This window comes from Brienomyrus brachyistius, unplaced genomic scaffold (assembly GCF_023856365.1).
Source record: "Brienomyrus brachyistius isolate T26 unplaced genomic scaffold, BBRACH_0.4 scaffold78, whole genome shotgun sequence".
Taxonomy (NCBI): Eukaryota; Metazoa; Chordata; class Actinopteri; order Osteoglossiformes; family Mormyridae; genus Brienomyrus; species Brienomyrus brachyistius.
Window position 1 is genome coordinate 587,753 of NW_026042353.1, and position 21,011 is coordinate 608,763.

Genomic DNA, 21,011 nt, shown 5'->3' on the forward strand with positions numbered 1-21,011 from the left:
CCTGGTATCTGTTTCATACCTCACTTTACAACACACAGGACTTTTTTTTAACAATTTAAAGGCACAAGTTATTTTACGTCATGGCCAACCCACGTTTGCTAGTTTAATGGCAGAAAAATAGTCAAAGCCAGGCGCCTGGTCCACAAGGGTTGTACTCAGTCACTGGTGTATTTAGGGTGTAAACATGCTATAAACTAATTTTTTCAAACAATTTCTTTAAGAGCTACATGCGCTTGCACCTTGGTGGATTGATATTATAATGGTGGATTTGCCAGGTAGAAGAAAAGAATAGAGGTCTGCATTCCCGTGGAACCGATGGCAATAAAGTGCGATGCAAGACAAAGTTTCATTTTTGAATGTGGGAGCACGGGGGGACAAGTGATATGTTTGCAGGAAAAAAGAATTAAAACAAATGTATTTTTTTGTTATCAAACAATTATTTATTTGCATGAGTGAATAGAAAATTACATTAACTCCCTATAACGCCACATGTATCATATTTAAGACCTCTATGTCAGTAATATGATTATCCCTTTCCTCAAAAACCCGTTGTATTTAATCATATACCTGTATTCTGCCCTCTGGTGGATGACCTATATAGTTCAGATGGAAAACGTCTTTTTTTTTTTTCAAGAATCACTGACGGCTGCAAACACGTTGTACCCGGCAGGATTTTCATGGGATAAGAAGTCCTATTTTGGGAACAGTTACAGTAAGCGCAATGTAGCGAAAATTAATTATATTTCAAAATGAGTCTTTATTAGTGTGAACTAACTAATAATAACTGAATATATCATGAAATATTTTATAGAAAAACGTGCTGAAAATGTGTGTATCAAATATGATACTACGGGTATGAATATGTGTTATATTTGTCAGTACATCAGGTGTTGTTTTAGTCAATTTCTTGATTAAATTTTATACCATAATACAAACAACAATTAATATGTAACCGGTACGAGTAGCGACCATATAGCTGAAAAGGGAACCTTTATTTTGATACCCCGAGGGGATTTTTATGATGATATGGGGCGCGGTATTCCATCAGATTTATACCCGCATGCTGTTTATGCTGTTTTGTCTTGTTTGTCTGTTTTGTCCATGCGGGGCGACGGAACACCAGCAACGTCCATTGTGTCCGTGTAATTTACTCTGACACCATATTTTGTCTTGTTTATAAAGAATTACGGCAGGATAGCTGTGCAGAATCTTTATTGAATGACACGGAGTATATGTTGTACTCCGTACAGGCAGGTAGAACTACTCCGACTGACTCTCAGCGAGTATGCATAAACAGATCACGTGTGCATTAACCAATCAACATAAAGCTTCTAATTAACACGTACACATCATTTAAATAATCAATTCTGTGTCTAACAAATTATGCAATATTTTCTGCACGAATATTACACACTCTATGCAGGATTTTGTATTGTATTAACTGTAAACTGGAATTTCTAATCAGGTTTTTAAACATATCTTAGACCAGAAATTGTGGTCCCAGCTGACTGATAGATCTTCCACCCATGTTGCAATGAGTCATCCATTTTAGAAAGTGTCCTGTATATTTTAGACAGTAATTTGGGGGGTTTCAGATTAAGGAATTCTGCCACACTTTGCGGTATTTTTAATTTGATTTGATTAGGCCCTAATGTGTTTTTTTTTTTACTATAGATTTAACTTGTTGATATTCTAAAAATCTATTCTTGCTAATCCCATATTGTTTAATATGTCAAAGGGAATAAGGTCTTTTCCTTGGAATATATGTTCCAAGTATTTAATACCTTTACAACTCCAATCTGGGAAGTTTATCATATTATTGTTTATTAGTACGTCAGGGTTGTTCCAGATTGGAGTACGCTTGCATGGGATTGATGAAGACTGAGTCATTTTTAGAAACTCCCACTACGCTGTCAGAAAAGAGCTAATGAATGGTAGATCCGAAATCTCTATCTTATTGCATAGTGCCTGTTGTACGTCTGGCCAAGGCTCATCTAAGAGGGTATGTTTTAACCACCCTGAGATGTTTTGGAGCCTGTTGGCTAAGAAATAGTGGTGAAAGTTAGGCCGATCTAGTCCTCCTTTGTCCTTAGTCCTTTGCGGTGTTTCTAAGCTAATACGTGGGGGTTTATCTTTCCAGAGGAATTTAGAGATGGCGGAGTCCAGACATCTAAACCAGTCAGGTGATGTTTTGCTCGGGATCATTGCCAATAAATAATTAGTTCTTGGCAAAACCATAATTTTTATTGAGGCATCCCTTCCCATAAGTGATATGGGTACGGACTTCCACCTAACCAGATCATCCGCTACTTTCTTTAAAAGTGGGAAATGGTCTAGTTTAGTTGAATCTGCCAGCCTAGGTGTAACATTAATTCCTAAATATTTAATATCTCCAGACTACAGTGGAGTGGAAGAATTATTCTGGAAGGAGCAATTAATTGGAAGAACTGTAGATTTTAACCAGTTTATCGAATAACCTGAGACTCTTGAGAAAGAGTTTATTAATGTAATCACCTCAGAAAGAGAGGTTTGTGAATGCTGGAGAAAGTAACACATCATCCGCATAAAGATTTACCTTATGTTCTACATTCCTGCATTTAATGCCTTTAATCACTGTAGCCTGTGTAATTGCTGCTGCTAGTGGTTCAATAAAAATCGCAAACAATGAGGGGGATAGAGGACATCCGTGGCTGGTGCCCCTCTTGAGACAGAAACTGGAGGATGTTTAGTCATTCGTCCTGACACATGCTGTTGGTGAACTATATAATATTTTTAACCAGTTTATCAAAGAGTTTCTGAAACCAAATTTGCATAAAGCTGCAAATAAAAAAAATTCCAGTTACTGCAACTCTATCGAATGCTTTTTCTGCATTTAGAGACAACATTGTAATTTGAAGGTTTTTATTGCATGAATAGTCTATGTCTAGATTAAGTAATCTACATGTATTTGTTGATGAGTGCCTCCCTTATGAAACCAGTTTGGTCAGGATGAATTATGAGAGGGGTTAACTTCTCTTCTTTTTGAGAGAGCTTTGCAGATTATTTTAAGGTCAACGTTTATAAGGGATATTGGACGATAGCTGGTAGGTACTGTAGGATCTTTGCCTGGTTTTAGCAAGAGACTAATGTTGGCAGAATTCATATTTGGTGGTAGCCGACCATTTTCCCTGGTTTCTTGCAACATTCTGCAGAATGTTGATGCCAGAATTGTCCAGAATTCTTTATAGAATTCTGCTGGAAATCAGTCTGGACCTGGAGTAGTTTTATTGGGCATACCATTCAGGGCTTCCTGGAGTTCACCTGGTGTCAGCGGAGAATCCAATGCCATCGCTTGATTGTCTGATAATTTCGGAAGGTTTATACTATCAAGAAACTGATCAATTTCGTCTTTAGATGGGTTTATCTGTGGTGAATATAAAGATTTGTAAAGGTCCCTGAAAGTGGTGTTTTTTTCTGACAGGGTCATATACTGTATCCCCATTTCAGTCTTTAACAGCACATATAGTTGTTTTTTTCCATATTTATTTTTAACTGATTAGCTAAAAATGACCTAATTTGTTACCATGTTCATAATTTTGCCAGCGAAGTCTTGAGTGATTAATAATTTCATTTAAATCTAGTTTTGCTTTACGTATTTTATTCAGCATTTCCTGTTCCTGGGATGCTACGTAGCCTTCTTCTAAGGATATCATGGTGTCATGATCTGCTCGTCGGCTCCTCATGTGTGCCACGCCCCCCTGCTTACCAACCTTATTGTTTCCACCCATGTCCGATTAATTTGATCAGTCCTGTGTATTTAAGTCCGAGTCCTGCCTGTGACCGTTGTCCATCATTACATGATCTGTGTGCATGGTGTTGGTCGTATCTAGCTTCGCTTGTCTCCCGTGTCTCCCTTTCCCGAATAAACCCTGATTACCCCGATCCTGCTCGTCAGCCTGGTTTTCTGAACCACCGCCCGCACAATCGCCTGTCCACCCGAACCTTCCCGTGACACATGGTTTCTTCTAAGTCCTGGATACACTTGTTTTCTCTTCTTTTTATGTGATGAGAATGAGATTATTTTACCTCTCATCACAGCTTTGCCTGCTTCCCAGAGAACAGATGCTGATGTTCCAGGCAGGTCATTGTAGTCTAAATACAAAGCCCACTCTTTTTTAAAATGGTTAATAAAATCTCCATCTTTAAGCAATGATGTATTAAATCTCCAGTTTCTACTTGTTGGAATGGCCTTCTTATTTATTAGGGTTAAAGATACAGGAGCATGATCGCTGACAGCTATAGGGTGTATCTCTGTGTCTGAAATGTCACTCAGCAGTGAGCTACTGATTAGGAAATAATCCAGATGAGAGTAAGAGTGATGGACATGTGAGAAGAAAGTATATTCCCTACGGGTGGGGTGAAGAGAACGCCATGCATCGTAAAGTCCATGGTCGCTCATGTGCTGTTTTAACTATATCTGTGGATTCCCAATTGCGCTGAGCAGCTGTACTGAGCCTGTCCATTTCTTTATTTAGTCCAAAGTTGAGGTCGCCCCCAAGAACAAGTGCGCAATCCAGGTGTTCAGAGAGTGCAGTAAAGAAAATGTGGAAGAATGAGGGGTTATCAACATTTGGACCATATATACTAACAATACATAACTTTTTGTTAAGTATAGATAATTTAATGATTATAAATCTACCCTGTGGATCTATAATTGTGTTGAGTACTGTGAAATTGACATTTTTATGTATTAGAATGGGGAGGCATGGTGATGCAGTGGTTAGCACTGTTGCTCCGGACCCCCTGCGGCCCAGTAGGATAAGCAGTTTGGAAAATGGATGGATGGATGGATATTTTTATTAATTTAATTTTGAGTATTATGGTGTTCCATGGGGGCGGCATGGTGGTGCAGTGGTTAGCACTGTTGCCTCACACCTGGGTGACCCAGGTTCGAGTCTCCGCCTGGGACACGTGTGTGGAGTTTGAATGTTCTCCCCATGTCATCGTGGGGTTTCCTCCGGGTACTCCGGTTTCCCCCCAGTGTCCAAAAACATGCTGAGGCTAATTGGAGTTGCTAAATTGCCCTTAGGTGTGCGTGTGAGAGTGAATAGTGTGTGAGTGTGCCCTGCGATGGGCTGGCCCCCCATCCTGGGTTGTTCTCTGCCACCTGCCCATTGCTTCTGGGACAGGCTACGGACCCCCCACGACCAAGTAGGATCTCAAAGCAGATGTTTTTCACAGTGTCCTCTGAAAGCTTCAGGTGGTTAATGATAAAGGTTTTGACAGTAACTTCTGCGTCCTCTTCGGCAGATTCCGGGATGCCTGAAAACACCAGGTTATTTCTCATGCTACAGGCCTGTAGATCGATGAGTCTCTTATTTTTTTATTTTCTTCATTTAGATGGGTCACATTTTCAGTTAGAGACTTAACTGAGTCTCGTAGTGAGGCGTTTTCAGCAGCGAGTGTTTCCACCTGCTGCTGGTTGAATTCCAAAGATTCCCTCGGGGATTTGAATTCCTGATGTAGAATCTCGACGAGAGCCAACCTCTCATCGAAGCTGGACAATCGTTTGTCGATTGAATCCAGGATGTCGGCAAAGTCTTTACCAGTCGGCGATGCTGTGCCAGGGGAGTCTGCCGGGCAACTTCTTTTGGAGGACGGCGTCTCGCTTTTGGCTGGAGAAGATGCATCTGCGTTCTTCTTCATAACTATAATGTTGAAGTACCAGTCGATATATTCCTCAAGAGATTCCAAATTCCCCTCGCTGTTCATTCAGATTTTCCGCCAAGTCTCCGGCGTCTGACGTCACCTACAGCATTTCCGCCTCTGACGTGCCCTCCAACGTACTCATACTTGTACTTGCAAGATCTCAATTCTGTATTACAGTAGCGTACATTGTCCTGGAGGATGTGGGTGTGAGGCAAGGAACAACCCAGCATGGGCCACCAGCATATCGCAGGGCACAGATACCAGTCACACCTACAGGCAATTTGGTAACTCCAATTAGCCTCAGTATGTTTTTGGACTGGGGGGGGGGACCAGAGAACCTGGCAGAAACCCCACAACAACACAGGAAGAACATGCAAACTTTACACACATGGTGTTATGGCCGTGACTCAAACCCAGCTCCCAGAAGTGTGAGGCAATAATGCTAACCATTGCACCACCATGCTGGACCATAAGTGGAAATCCAACAAGTGAAACTGATTTATTAGGGTCTCTAGCTAACAGACACCCAGAAAAATTAAAATGTAAATCACTGCAGTGCCTGCAAATCTGTGTGAACAGTCAATCAGATCAGCCTGCTCTGTAGCATGTACCTCCCTGTTTCCGGTCCCTTTGTCAGTTTCTCACTGGCTGATTCAAAAGAAGCGGAACCACTATTATGTTCAAACCCTTTGCTCTTCTCATTTTCATTAGTAAGCTCCTGATCACCGTAACCAGTCTGCATTTAAGACATTTTTCCCACACCCCATTCTCACAATAAGCGGATAATAATACTAATAATACTACTGTAATAATAGTATGACAGTAGACTTACTCTTTAAAGCCAGATGGCAGTGGTCACATACTGATGAATGGTTGGGTAACCAAGTGCTAGAAAGCTAGAAAGCAAACAAACTGATTCACCATTTACTCTCATGTACATCAATTAAAACTGTTTGCTCCAAGATAAAAGATGAAAAATACAAAAGTCATTTTTACCGTCTAACCTCTGATTACTGCATGATATTTCTGATAACTGATGAGTAGAAGTCTGTTGTCAAATGTCTGTTGCTTGGTGGTAAGAAAAAAGGAGAACCACAAAGAGCACAGTCATTTTCAAGGTTATTTCTCACTGGTCAGTGTGAAAGGCTGCATCATTACTATAACGCCGGGCTCAGAACAGTGACTGCACCTGCGCTGCACTGTAGACCACAAGCCAGGCTGCAGACCATCAGCCCTGAAAGTTAAAACAGGACTCGTATGTGTGTCCATGTGTTGTTTAATAAAAATTTACAGAACAGAACATAGTGGATTCAGTTTCCTTTGCTCTTACACTCCCAGTCCAAAGTGTGGCCACAACTGCTGTCAATGCATCTGTCTCTTTTTTCACTGTGTTATTCACCTTAATATCAAAAGACTCCAAACCGGTACAGTAATGCAGAACAAATATTGTAACTAACAAGAAAGTGGGGAGGTAATGGACAGAAGTGTTGGTTTTTGGTAACTCCACTCCTCTGACCTCCACTGTAATTTTAGGTTCCTAAAATTAAAGTCGACACCAACCTTAAGTTTGACACTCAGATAAGGTCAGTTGTCAAGTCAAGCTTTTTACAATTGAGGCAGTTGGCCAAAATAAAGCCAATTCTTTCTAGGCAGCACTTTGAGACAGTAATCTACTCTTTTGTCACTACTAGTTTGGACCACTGTAACGCCCTCTATGTTGGGGTTAGAGGCTCCACTATTGTTCACCTCCAGAAGGTTCAAAATGCTGCCGCACATGGAAATATGAGCATGTCTCCCCCATTTTAGCCTCACTCCACTGGCTGCCCGTACATTTTAGGATTCATTTTGAAATTCTGTTATTTGCTTTTAAAGCCCTCAAGGGTCTTGCTCCACCTGACCTCTGTGAGCTGCTTCACCCTTACACCCCCACCCGCTCTCTCAGGTCAGCTGAGAAGCTGTTCCTGACGGTTCCTAAGACTCAGCGTGAGCTTAGAGGGGATCGAGCTTTTGCAGTCGCAGCTCCTAAAATGTGGATTGACTTGCCTTTTCACATTAGAGAGGCCTCTTCTCTGTCCGTTTTTAAATCTCTTCTTAAAACTCATCTCTTCTCCTTGGACACGTTGTGAGATATTAACTTTAATAGTACATTTTATTTCAGTCTTACCCTTTTCTTTATTAATATAAATTTTAATATTAATAAATATTTATTAATATAATTTATTTTATTAATGGACGTTTACTTGCATTTAATGTTTTGGTTTTCATTAAATTTCTTTTACTTTGTTTTTAATTGTGTGAATGTTTTTATTTATTCCTCTGTGCAGCACTTTGGTCCATAAGGTTGTTTTAAAGTGCTTTTCAAATAAAGCTGGATTGGATTAGATTGGAAGATGGCTCAACAAATCTCTCTCACAGTATGTAAAATTCGATAGAGGGGCACAAGGTGACATTCTGTCAGGGACCCAGAATTTTTAGCTACACCTCTGTGCTACTGTGTTTTTATTTTTACTCTAGCCATCAATAACTCTGGAGTTGCTATATTGCCACCTGGTGGTGAAGAGATCAGACAAAATATGTACACATGTAACCAATAGTGGGGCGGCATGGTGGTGCAGCAGTTAGCACTGTTGCCTCACACTTCTGGGACCCCGGTTCGAGTCTCCGCCTGGGTCACATGTGTGTGGAGTTTGCATGTTCTCTCTTGCTAAATTGGCTGTAGGAGTGCATGTGTGTGTGAATGGTGTGTGAATGTGCCTTGCAATGAGCTGGCCCCCCCCCGTCCTGGGTTATTCCCTGCCTCGTGCACATATCCTTCCAGGATAGGCTCCGGACCCCCCGCGACCCAGTAGGATAAGCGGTTTGGACAATGGATGGATGGATGTATGAGGGTGAGTCACAATGACGACTGCTGCTCTGTTGACTTGGTCCCAGGAGTCGTCAGCGTTGGTCTGCCGGGGCCCCCGTCCTGTCTGTGGAAGCACCCCTCTTGTTGGCTGTTCTCTCTGCCTGGGCCCCCTCTCCTGCTGCCTCACCTTTGGGTTGAAGTGGCTCCCCAGTGCTTCTGTAAAACTCTTTGTGTATCTTAGAAAAGGGCTGTATAAATGTAACATTCATTAATTTATTCGAGGTCCCAGCCAGAAGACTGCAGTCCCACACTGTCCCCCACAGCCTGAATCAGCTGGATGTTATAGGATTAAGACACTTCCTGCATTAGGCCATTTACCCTCAGTGTATTTCCACATACCCTGACAGGATGGATGACAATACTGTGGCCCTAATTTTCAATACACAGTTTTCACAGGAGTCTCACCCTCATCCACATTCTCTGCATTCCTTATCTCATGCTTTTTTGCCACCCACATCTCCTCTGCCTGCTTTGTCTCATTTTCCCACAATTGAAACACCTTCCAATTTGTCTCCGTTTTAGTTCTACCACATTAATACCTGAGCAACCAGTCTGATCCCGTTCCTCTAATTTCAAACGCGTCTGTCTTATCTGATTGGGACTGAAGCTGCTGTTTCTAGGAAAACCACATTCGTCCCACTGGGGCAGGTCTGACGCCGCGTCCTTCCCATATTTCTCCCATAATTGTTGTAGAGAATTTCAGCTGGAGTTCTTTCCCAGAAGCAAGTCATTTCACTTTAGCACCTGTTACCAGTAAAAGTCAAGTCAAGTATGTTTTTAATGTTATTTTTAACTTTACACAGTTGAGTATAGTACAGAGTTACAAAAGAAACTGTTTCCCTCAGACCAAGGTGCTACTTAAAGTAACACAAGACTAACACATAACAGCCTAGCAACATACTGTATGGTGCATAATGAGCAAAAACTGTGCAAACATTGCAGGACAGTGCAAAAAGAGAGGACAACTGACACCAACGAGCACAAACAGCACAGTAAACCCAATACTGATAAGGCGCAGTTTGGTTGTGCAATGAGGTAGCAATAAAAATAAATAAAAGTAACTGTAAACATGGCTACAATGATAAAAAACAGTAGTTAAAAAATAAAAAAATGATAAAAAATAGTAGTTAAATAATAAAGTGTGTTAATGAGTGTGCGTGTGTGGTATCAGATTAGTCCCTGAGAGTTCAGTAGTCTGACGGCATGGGGGATAAAGCTGTTTGAGTCTGGCTATGAAGGCCTGAATGCTCCGGCACCTATTTCAAGAAGCTTGGAGGATGAAATGATAATGTGAGGGGTGGGTGGGGTCATCCACAATGGTGGTGGCTTTGCGGATGCAGTGTGTGGTGTGAATATCCGTGATGGAGGTGAGAGATACTCCAGTGATCTTCTCAACTGTCATCACTATCTTTTGTAGGGACTTGCGATCTGAGGCGACACAGTTCCCAAAGCAGACCGTGATGCAGCTGCTCAGGGTGCTTTCAACAGTTCCCTGATAGAATGTGAGGATGGGAGATGGGCTTTTCTGAGCTTCTGTAGAAAGTAGAGGTGCTGCTGTGCTTTTCATACTATGGAGCTGATGTTGAAGGACCTGGTGAGATTCTCCGCCACAGTGCACACAGTGAGTACATTGCGCCTGCCGGTCCATGTTACATCACAGGAATGACCTGAGCAAACTTAGGCATCTTGGGTGTGAACTGGATCATTAGCACCTAATAGCTGTGCTTTTATTATAGATGCTCTACATTTTATTTACGTAAATATTTCTCCTCTTTCCATATTTAGCAGTGAGGTCTGCAATGCCACTCGTTTTGTGTCACACTGTTGGGTGTCAGCAGGAGCAAACTGACTTTCTATATAGTTCTCTCACCTCGTCTCAGTGACCTCCCATCATCAGCAAGGAATGGGAGTGATATACGTTGTCAGCTGAGCTATAGTCTACTTCTTATGTTCCTCTTCTCTTCAGGTAATGAGCAGCTCCCTTTTTGAAGCTTGAGACTTGGTTAGTCTGTTGTTTGACTAAAGTGTTTTTAACTTCCACAGTACTGGCCAGGGATGGTGAACTTCCTGTGTAAGGTCACAGGGGGTCTGGAGCCTATGCTGGATGATATGGGCACAAAGCAGGGAATAACCCAGGACCGGGTGCCAACCTGTTACAGGGCACACACACCACTCAGACATGGGCAATTTGGCAACTCCAATTAATCTTGGCATATTTTTGGACTGTCGGGCAAAACAGAAGAAACCCCATGACACCTGGAGAACATGCAAGATCCACAGACATGACTTGAACCCTCCTCCCAGATGTGTCAGGCAACAGGCCTAACCACTGTGCAGCTCCTACGTACAAACAGTGAAATTAAACGATGTTGCTGATGTAGTTATGAAGACTGTAAAAATTAACAATGGCAAAAGTAATCAAGCAGATATTCAGATTCCTTCATGAATGTTTTTATGCATAAAAAGGAGAAACAAGAGGAATATCTCATCACAACCTTTATTTTGAACAGCTTTATTACAGGACATCATGGGGTTCACCTAAAACAGCTGAACAAAGGTCATTCTAACTGGTTCAAGATTTATTGTCATGTGTATTAACTACAGAATGTACCAAAATACAATGAAATCTGTACTTGTGCTTAATCCAAGACTGATGCCTTAATTGATAATAAATACAAGTATCAGGTAGCAGAAATGAAGATGTACATAAACATGATGTCACGCCCGGCTCGTACGACCCTCTTGTGTGCCACGCCCCCCTGATTATCCACGTGTGCTTCCCCGATCGTGCCCAGCTGCACCCTGTTGTTTTGCTCTGTCTTGTCTATTTAGTCCATGTCTTGCCTTAGTTTCTTGTCCGTCATTGATGTTTGTTAATGTCACTGCCAGCGTTGCGTCCTGCCCTGCTCTTTCCCTTGAATAAATCCCCATTTTCCCCGTACTTCGCCTGCTTGCCTGCTCCTTGCCCGCTGCTCTGCCCGCGCGCTCACCCGCATTACCAGCGCAAATCCTGACACATGACATAAATACACCCACATAAAATATATTCACTTAAAAGTGTCAGCAGTATGACATGTAGAAGCTACTGGGTATGGAATAGGATGAAATAAATAATGATGTCAACTAGGGCTGCTGCTGAAAATCTGTCAACATCAATATTTTAAATCAACATATCAGTTTATGTATTAACTTGAAATTAAAAATTAAATTATTTTATTTTAAATTATTTTAACAAAAAGATGGTTTTACACTGTGTAAAGTTTCGATGGCAAACCACACAGCACTGGTGCTATAAAAAGGGAAAACATACAGGCACTATTCTGGATGATGGACCACCAGAATAGGCAAAACTCCACTGTATGTGTTGTCTATTAATGGTTATTAAAATACCATTAATTCAGAGAGCTTTGTGATATCTTTTGCCATTATAGTTCCTAAATACACTCATTATTAAAGCCATGAAATTGTCTGCTTGCTACATTACAATCTCCACTGAATAAGCATTTGAGGAAAACATCTAGGTTAAAATCTGGGCTTATTCTACATTTACAGTATCAGTGTGTGTGTTTGTGTGTTTGTGTGTGTGTGTATGTGTGTGTGTTTGTATGTGTGTGTATGTGTGTGTTTGTGTGTGTGTTTGTGTGTGTGTACGCATTGGGCTTGTTTGTGACCAGTTATATTACCGTAATATAAAAGTGAAAGGATGATGGAAACTAACGAAAAAATGAACTGAGCTAAAAGTGAAAACTATACTAAATAAACACGTCAGACTTTAATCAACAAAGTCACTCCACCGTCTTGTTACCTAGTCTAACCACAATATGTCCTCTTTTAAAATATGTTGTAGATGCTAAGCTTGCCCTTTCTTCACAGCGACTACAGTACTTACTGCTTCCATTATTTACGAAAACAGCTGCATGTGGGGCTCCGCTAACCGAATTTAAAAAACATAAAGATACACTGATTTTATACAGATTACTAACTTTTGGGCATCACAATAAAAAAAATCTCCTAAATATTTTAGGCAAGTTACTTATCTGCTTATTGAATGGTGGGCGAAAATAATGTCTATATAGTGTCCAAAAGCCGGCACCCATTATATAAAACCCTGCAATGATGTTTGTTGTTCTTAAAATAATCCATCCATCCATCCATTTTCCAAACCGCTTACCCTACTGGGTCGCGGGGGGTCTGGAGCCTATCCCCGAATCAATGGGCACGAGGCAGGGAACAAGCCAGGATGGAGGGCCAGCCCATCGCAGGGCACACTCACACACCATTCACTCGAACCCGGGTCCCTGAGGTGTGAGGCAACAGTGCTAACCACTGCACCACCATGGCACCCCCAATAAGAACTCTATGTGATTACTAATTACTGTTACCTAATTTCCTGTCTGGACTTTTCCCCCCTTATTGTTAAAAGTCATTATATGTCTGGGTGCCAGTCAGTGGAAGCACACAGACACGTTGGCCAGCTGTCATATTCATTCAGCACCAGCCCATCAAGTAGAGAATTCAGCACCACAGACAGTGACCTGTGTTACTATGACATCAGGTCCCTTCATTGGCTCTAAAAAATTTTCTATAAATAACTAAATGGTTCTTTTGTAGAAATTTCCAGCCAGAGACTTGGTTCCTATATGAAGAGAACATTTAATTTTTATTCAGACAAAGAAACTAGCTCTGCATGTGATCTCCCCTTTACTCCTTAAGCAGGGCACACGCACATCAACAAGTACCAATGCAGCAAATACAGATGAACAATTTCACAGCTTCAGAAGAAGTCAGATTTCTGTGTAATTCAGAGATTGTCTAAGACTTCTGCTAGAACATTTTCTGCACTAATTTCAAGATAAATGGCACTTGAGTCTATTAAAACAAGGTGATGCTGTCTGACCCACCAACCAGGACTGGGGAGGAAAAGGAGGAACACTAGTCAAAGGAAGGAAGAAAAGGCCACCCTACCTCATGGTCACAGATACAAAAGTCAGGGAATGTTATGAAGAAGACACCACACTTAAGACCATTGGTTTTACGCAGTGAATTACACCTTAGAGAGTTTTTACATTCTAGCTGTGTTACGTAACATTCCTCAGCCTTCATTTTTTTCTACACAATGCAGGACATGCAGGGGTGCCAAAGAAAACAGTGGAGCTGCAGTGTAGCCAATTATTTGTTTCAGTAGTTTTAAGAAAACTAGAACATCAAATGTTTGTTTTACTTAGGTAAAAGTCCAGTTGAAACAGACTTTATTTTTAAAAAGTTAGATTGGCTTTAAGTGATGAAACATGCTACTTGTGTTAATATTGCTTAATGAAATGTAGGTGACATAGAAGCATGCAGTTTGATGTTTGGGGGCTGTAGTTTTTAATGGGACTATTTGAATATGGAGTACTGGTGTTGTACTTTTAAGGGTACAGCACACGAAAAAAATACAGAGTATTAAAAGTGCCTCTCTCTAAAGGAACTGAGTTATCTTAGTGTATTTTACATCACATACACTCTCGGTCTGCTGGGGGAGTCCATCCCGCTGTAGTTGGAGAATGCTGCCATCAGTCGCTCGGTGTAGCACTCGCAGGATTTACCAGGCTCCTGTTTAAACTGATGCATCATGCCCCAGTCCATGCGCAGGAGGACCAGCCTCTGAAGGGCTGTCGCATGGTGAGACCTGTTCTGCCTGGGGTCCAGCAGGTCACTGGCGATGTCCTTCAACTCCTGTATGTACAGTGTCAGATGAGCAAACCTCATCTCCCCCTTGAGGATTTGGACAAACCAACATAGGCGCAAGAATTTCTGCTACCTCATCCTGCTGCCTGAGTGTTTCGCCACGGCACTTCATCACCGAGAAGGAGGTGGAGTCGGGTGCTGAATGGTTATGATCCTCGTCTGCAGGGGGGAGAGGGGAAGGGGCAGGGGAACCACTTGCTACTCCTCCCTCGGCGGCATAAGGAGGAAGCTGCTGTTTGGGCAGCAATGCTTGGGCAGGAGCCACACGGTTTATTTCTGGGTATCTAATTAGCGGACACCATTAGGTCCCTTCATGGGCTACAGACAAACTCATTGACAAAATAGAATTGTCACAGAAAAATTTTTTGTCACATGCTCAGTCGACATGGACTGTGTGCTGTTTACATATTTTTGGCACAAACGAAATCTCATATGCATATCGACGGATTTTTGGCACAAGTGGACCTCCATCATTTTAAAGAGGGTAAACTCTGATCAGGAAATTTACAACGTCAGAATAAACGGATTTTTTAACAGAAGTAACTGACATGCCCTAATAAGAAAATGCATACAATCAGAATACAATATCTGTGGTTTTTAACAGTGGTAACAATCTGATAATGAAAGGAATCAGATCAACATTTCTATAGCATGTAACAGAGCTTGCTCCCCTCCAGAACTCATTGTTCCAGTAGTTATCTGAAATCATCTGCAGGAGCTATTCTTTTATTTGTATATTAAGCGTAATTATTCATGAATATTATTGATGATGTTTATTTGTTTAATGTTTTTATTTATTCGTATTTATTGTTTATAATAATATATATATATATATATATATATATATATATATATATATATATATATATATATATATATATATAGTATTGTAACACTTGAAACGAGAGGTACTGCCTGCCTTAGTGATCTTTACTATTGTCTAAGTGTATTCCCACCTGTAGGAGGCAGCAATGGTTGTTATTAAAGGTGCTGAGATTACGCGGCTCAGGGCTGAAGGTGCAAAGTGAAACAGTCATTGACCGTATTTGCCGTGTGTGATGGTGTCTGCATATCGGCCCTTTTGCGCCAAACAAACCAGTTCAAAGTACTGTGTGTTAAAATATGAATCATATGATCATATGAATAAATCCACTCAAGAACTAAACTCAATATCGTATTTTCATCATTCAACGCGTCCGACTTTTGCACCTCTTACCACAAGGCAGTGGATTACATGGGGAAATTACAAACAAGGAGAATTTAATCTGTTTTTCCTCTACATTGTCGTTATTCAGAATATTACAGACTATGAACAAAAACGGACAATGTAAGAAAATAAAAAAATGTGTATGACAGAAAGCTAGAGTATTTTTGCAGTGGTGAGCACTAGCTGGTTTATGTACTAGCTCACACTCAAGAAACAGCATAAATGCTACTCATACACAGTTGGGGGGCAGGGGTCAGTCCTTGTGCCTGTAATGAGAAGGTCACCAGTTGAAACTAACCCAGCCTCAGCACGTCTGTGGGTCCTTGAGCAAGGCCCTTAACCCCCAGCTCCCTGGGTGCCCCAACAGGTAGCTGCACTTCGCGGACAACTTACTCCACAAAGAGTAAGTTGAGGGAGACATAAAAAACACAATTTCCCCACGGGGATTAATAAAGTCCATCCATCTATGGAATATTATTTAGCACTATATAACGTAGAATATAAGAATTATGATTTTATAAAAAAGTATGCTAAATATCCATGATATAATCATTACAATGTAAACATTATAATGTAATCAACACAATGGAACCAACTGAGTATGTATTTGCACCTTTTGTTAGTCTGAGTTTCTGTTAGCTACTTTATGTTAGTCCTGAATCTATGAATATTCACTTTTATTAGCGTATATTTTATCACTATGTAAAAGGACAAATATATTATCAACCTTTTAGTGAGACAATGTGTAAACGGCTGAAACTACCAAGGTTTACTACTGAAGGAAGGGATTCACCTGAGTTCACCAGAAGTTCATGGCTGAATATTTTTAAAAAACCAAGTGGAGCTGCTCGCGCCACCATTATGTTCAACCGAGAGACCAAACGGTAAAAGAAATGACTGTCAAACTTATCACCCAGGGGTGAACATAAATCTATACAAATATCACCTGCATGCACATTACTTCTTTTACAATAACCAACTCCTGATCCATACTGTTAGTCGTGAAAAAAATAACTATTGTGTACATAGAGGCCCTGTGTAAAAAGATAACTGCCAAGGAAAAGATCAAAAACATTTATTTCAAGGATTCAAAGTTTTTATGGTCATGTACAGTGTACAGTGCAGTTCTTATTTGATTAACTTGAATGTCTTCACAGACAAGACGATTAAACAAATAAAGCAGCGCAAAATTACAGTAACTAACAACAAACAAACAAAGCTCACGAGTACTATTACAGTATTCATATCATTTATTTAAATTTAATTTTACCAAGTAAATTAATTGAAAAGCAGTCACCACCGCTTTACCTGCTTCTCAGGAGAAATAGCAGATATACAAACGTCATGTATGTAACTAAAAGCTGTGTCGTAATGGAGGCGGATCCAGTTTGTGCAGCCTGCTAAGAGGTGCTGCCTGATGTGTTTTGCTCTCGCAGAGTTTTGGTACCATGTGACATGGTGACGTAATGCAGCAGACGATAAAAATCTAACCATGATGCATTGCGTCAGGACCAGAATGTATTGCTTTAAGCTAGCGCTGTATGTAGGTGCATGAAGTGGAAAGTACCCAATAGCGAACATAACATTTTTTAAAAAATGTTTTCTTCACCGGTGCAGTGAATTTAAATAAAGAGCTATGATGGTGCTGCAAATGGCTTTGCATAGTAGTTAGTAGTAGCATTAGCCGCTGTGTGCGGCATTAGCTTCCTACAGTCCTTACAGATGGTTCGTGTTTTGTCTGTCTCCCTTTCACCATTTATATTTTCCGCCGGGCACCCAAAATGCTGCCACACAAAAGATTTAAAAGTGTCTGGGGTATCTACTATAGTAATTTAGTCAGACGCCGACATATTTGTAGCGCATTCGTGAAACGGCTTTTCGCTCCAACGAGAAATCGCGTCATGTTGTAATATCGCGAGATCTCGTGACACGCGTTTCACTCCCACTTCTTAGTAACAGTCATGATTTGATAAAGTGACAACCTGCGTAATAATTGGTAATACATAGAGTTTGCTATTGTTCAGGCTAGCAGACTGTTATGGCTTGAGGTTAATGGTGCCTGTTACTTGTGAATTTTCACATTTGCAAGAATTTTCTGCCTCGTGAACGTGAAACGGGTAATTATGCTAAAAGAAGAAAAAAGCAGAACCGCAATGTGTGTAAGGCTGGTGCTGATTTTTCAGTATGAACACAGTAAAATTTATACAAACTACCTGCATTCAAACTTGTATTCTTTATATAGTTTGGTTAATTACTATTTAAACGTTTTATCTGCGCTCCATTGTATATCTTGTATTGGAGACTTGTATGTACTTTTTGATTGGAAATGGTTAGTTGTATATACATTGACTATTTTTATGATTAATTTCTTTGTTTATTTAATTTGGCAACAGATTTGCACTTTTAGAAGTATTGCTGTTCATGTTCTAATGTTAAATTGTGTTATTTGTTCTAAGCCAAAGTACACTTGCTACCCAGATAAACAGCTTTAAACATTTCTTTGGACTGCCTAAGACTTTTGCACAGTACTGCATATCTTAGAACATAAGAAATTTACAGATGAGAGGAGGCCATTCGGCCCATCAAACTAGTTTGGGAAGAACTTAACTAATAGCTCAGAGTTATTAAAATCTTGACTAGCTCTGATTTAACCATCTCTCTCAATATAATATTGGGATCATTTATTCTCTTCAGAGGCCTCCATAGAATAATGCATCCATCCCCTCACTTATATTTAGACAGACGTATCCTAAGGCACCAGGGCAACAACAGTCAGAATAACAACAGAATCATCAATTTCACAGCTAGTTTTAAAAATTGCTTTAACGCAGAGTGTTTACAGAAAAAAAGATAAGCAAATTAGGTAATATTAAGAAAATTATTAAAACATGTAGAGTAATAGACATATTTGTCATTCAGACATATTGTGCTTTTTTAAGAGCAGAAGGAATACATTAAATCACAATTATATTTAGTTTTTAATTATATATATATATATATATATATATATATATATATATATATATATATATATATATATATATATATAATTTTTAAAAATTTACATCATTATAAATGAGAACTATATGTGATTGCTAATTACTGTTAACTAATTTTCTGTATGATCTTTCTCCCCTTCAGTCTTAAAAATCATTATATGTCATGGGGCCAATCAGTGGAGGCACACGGACACATTGGCCGGTTATCCTATTTGTTCAGCGCTAGCCCAACAAGTAGACTATTCAGAACCATGGACAGTGACCAGTGTTACTGTGACATCTGGTTCCTTCATTGGCTATATATATTTTTCTAGAAATAACTAAATGCCTCTGTTGTAGAAATTTCTAGCCATAGACTTGGTTCTTATATGACGAGAAGATTTTATTTTTACTCAGACTAAGAAGCTAGAGATAATCAGCTCTGCATGTGATCTGCCCTTTACTGCTCGAGCAGGGCTCATGCACATCAACAAATGTCAAGGCAGCAAGTGTCATGCCCTGCTCGTCGGCTCCTCCTGTGTGCCACACCCGCCAGCCTACCCACGTGTGTTTCCCGGATTGTACCCAGCTGTGTCCGTTTGCTTTCAATCAGTCTTGTGCATTTAAGTCCTGGTCTCCCCAGTTTTCCTTGTCTGTCATTGATGTTAGTCGGCGTGCCATGTTCCCCAGTCCGCGTTATACCAATAAATCCCCGTTTGCCCTGATTCTGCCTGCTCGCCTGCTTCCTACCCGCTCGCCCCGTCCGTGCGCCTCACCCACAAACGCCGAGCGTGACAGCAAGTGCATACAAACAACTTCTCAGGACAGTTATAGAGCTTTCATGAGGAGTCAAACTGCTGAGTCATTCAGAGATACCATTGTCTAAGACTTGCACTAAATCATTCTAAGTACTTGGGCGTATTTAGTGTCAGAATCCATCCGTGCCTTGTCCTGTTCTCTCTTGTTTGTTCCCATTTGGCCAGCACATGTCACTGGCCATCCTATTCTCTCCTCTGTCTTGTAGCTCCTTAGCTTGTAGTGTGTTTGCCTGCTGCTCGGGCCGCCATGTGGCTTAGTTTGACATGTGATCAAAATTTAGAGTAAACTAATACATGATAGCTTGCCTTAAAAAAAGATCAATGGCAGAACAGGGGCTCTGAACGCAGTTTGCATTAATAAGGAATTAACCATTTCTCTCAATATAAAATTGGGATAATTATTCTCTTCAGAGGCCTCCATAGAATAATGCATCCATCCCCTCACTCATGTGTATAGAGGCATATCGTAAGGCTCCGGCAACATCTTTCAGATCAACAACAGCATCAACAATTTCACAGCTAGATTTAAAACATACTTTAACGTACAGTGATTGCAGTAAATGACAAATAAATAATTCAATTATTAAAATGTGCAGATTAACAGAAAAGGTTTTATAATTTTACATCATGATAATTGAGAACTATACGTGATTACTAATTACTGTCACCTAATTTCCTGTCTCGACTTTTCCCCCCTTATTGTTAAAGGTAATTATATGTCAGGGTGCCAGTCAGTGGAAGCGCACAGACATGTTGGCCATCTGGTCTATTCATTCAGCACCAGCCCATCAAGTAGAGAATTCAGCACCACGGACAGTGACCTGTGCTACTATGACGTCAGGTCCCTTCATTGGCTCTAAATATTTTTCTAGAAATAACTAATTGGCTCTTTTCTAGAAATGTCCAGGCTATATGAAGAGAATATTTTATTTTTATTTAGACTAAGAAACTACAGAAAATCAGCTCTGCATGTGATCCCCTCTTTACTGCTCAAGGAGGGCACACGCACATCAACAAATATCAATGCAACAATTACAGATGAACAATTTCTCGCAGCTTCAGAAGAAATCAGATTTCTGTGTAACTCAGAGATTGTCTAAGACTTCTGCTAGAACATTTTCTGCTTGAGCCGAATTTCAAAATAAATGACACCTGGGTGACCCAGGTTCGAGTCTCCGCCTGGGTTACATGTATGTGGAGTTTGCATGTTTTCCCCATGTCGTCATGGGGTTTCCTCCGGGTACTCTGGTTTCTCCCCCACAGTCCAAAAACATGCTGAGGCTAATTGGAGTTGCTAAATTGCCCCTAGGTGTGCATGTGTGAGTGAATGGTGTGTGAGTGTGCCCTGCAATAGGCTGGCCCCCAATCCTGGGTTGTTCCCTGCCTCTTGCCCATTGCTTCTGGGATAGGCTCCGGACCCCCCGCGACCCAGTATGATAAGCGGTTTTGAAAATGGATGGATGGATAAACCTGGGACTATTAAAAGAAGGTGATGCTGCCTGAACCACCAACCAAGGCTGAGAGGAAAGGGAGGAACACTAGTCAAATGAAGGAAGAAAAGGCCATAGTATCTCATGGTCACGAATACAAAAGTCAGGGAGTGTTATGAAGAAGGCACCACACTTAAGACCATTGGTTTTATGCAGTGAATTACACCAGAGAGAGTTTTTGCATTTTAGCTGTGTTAT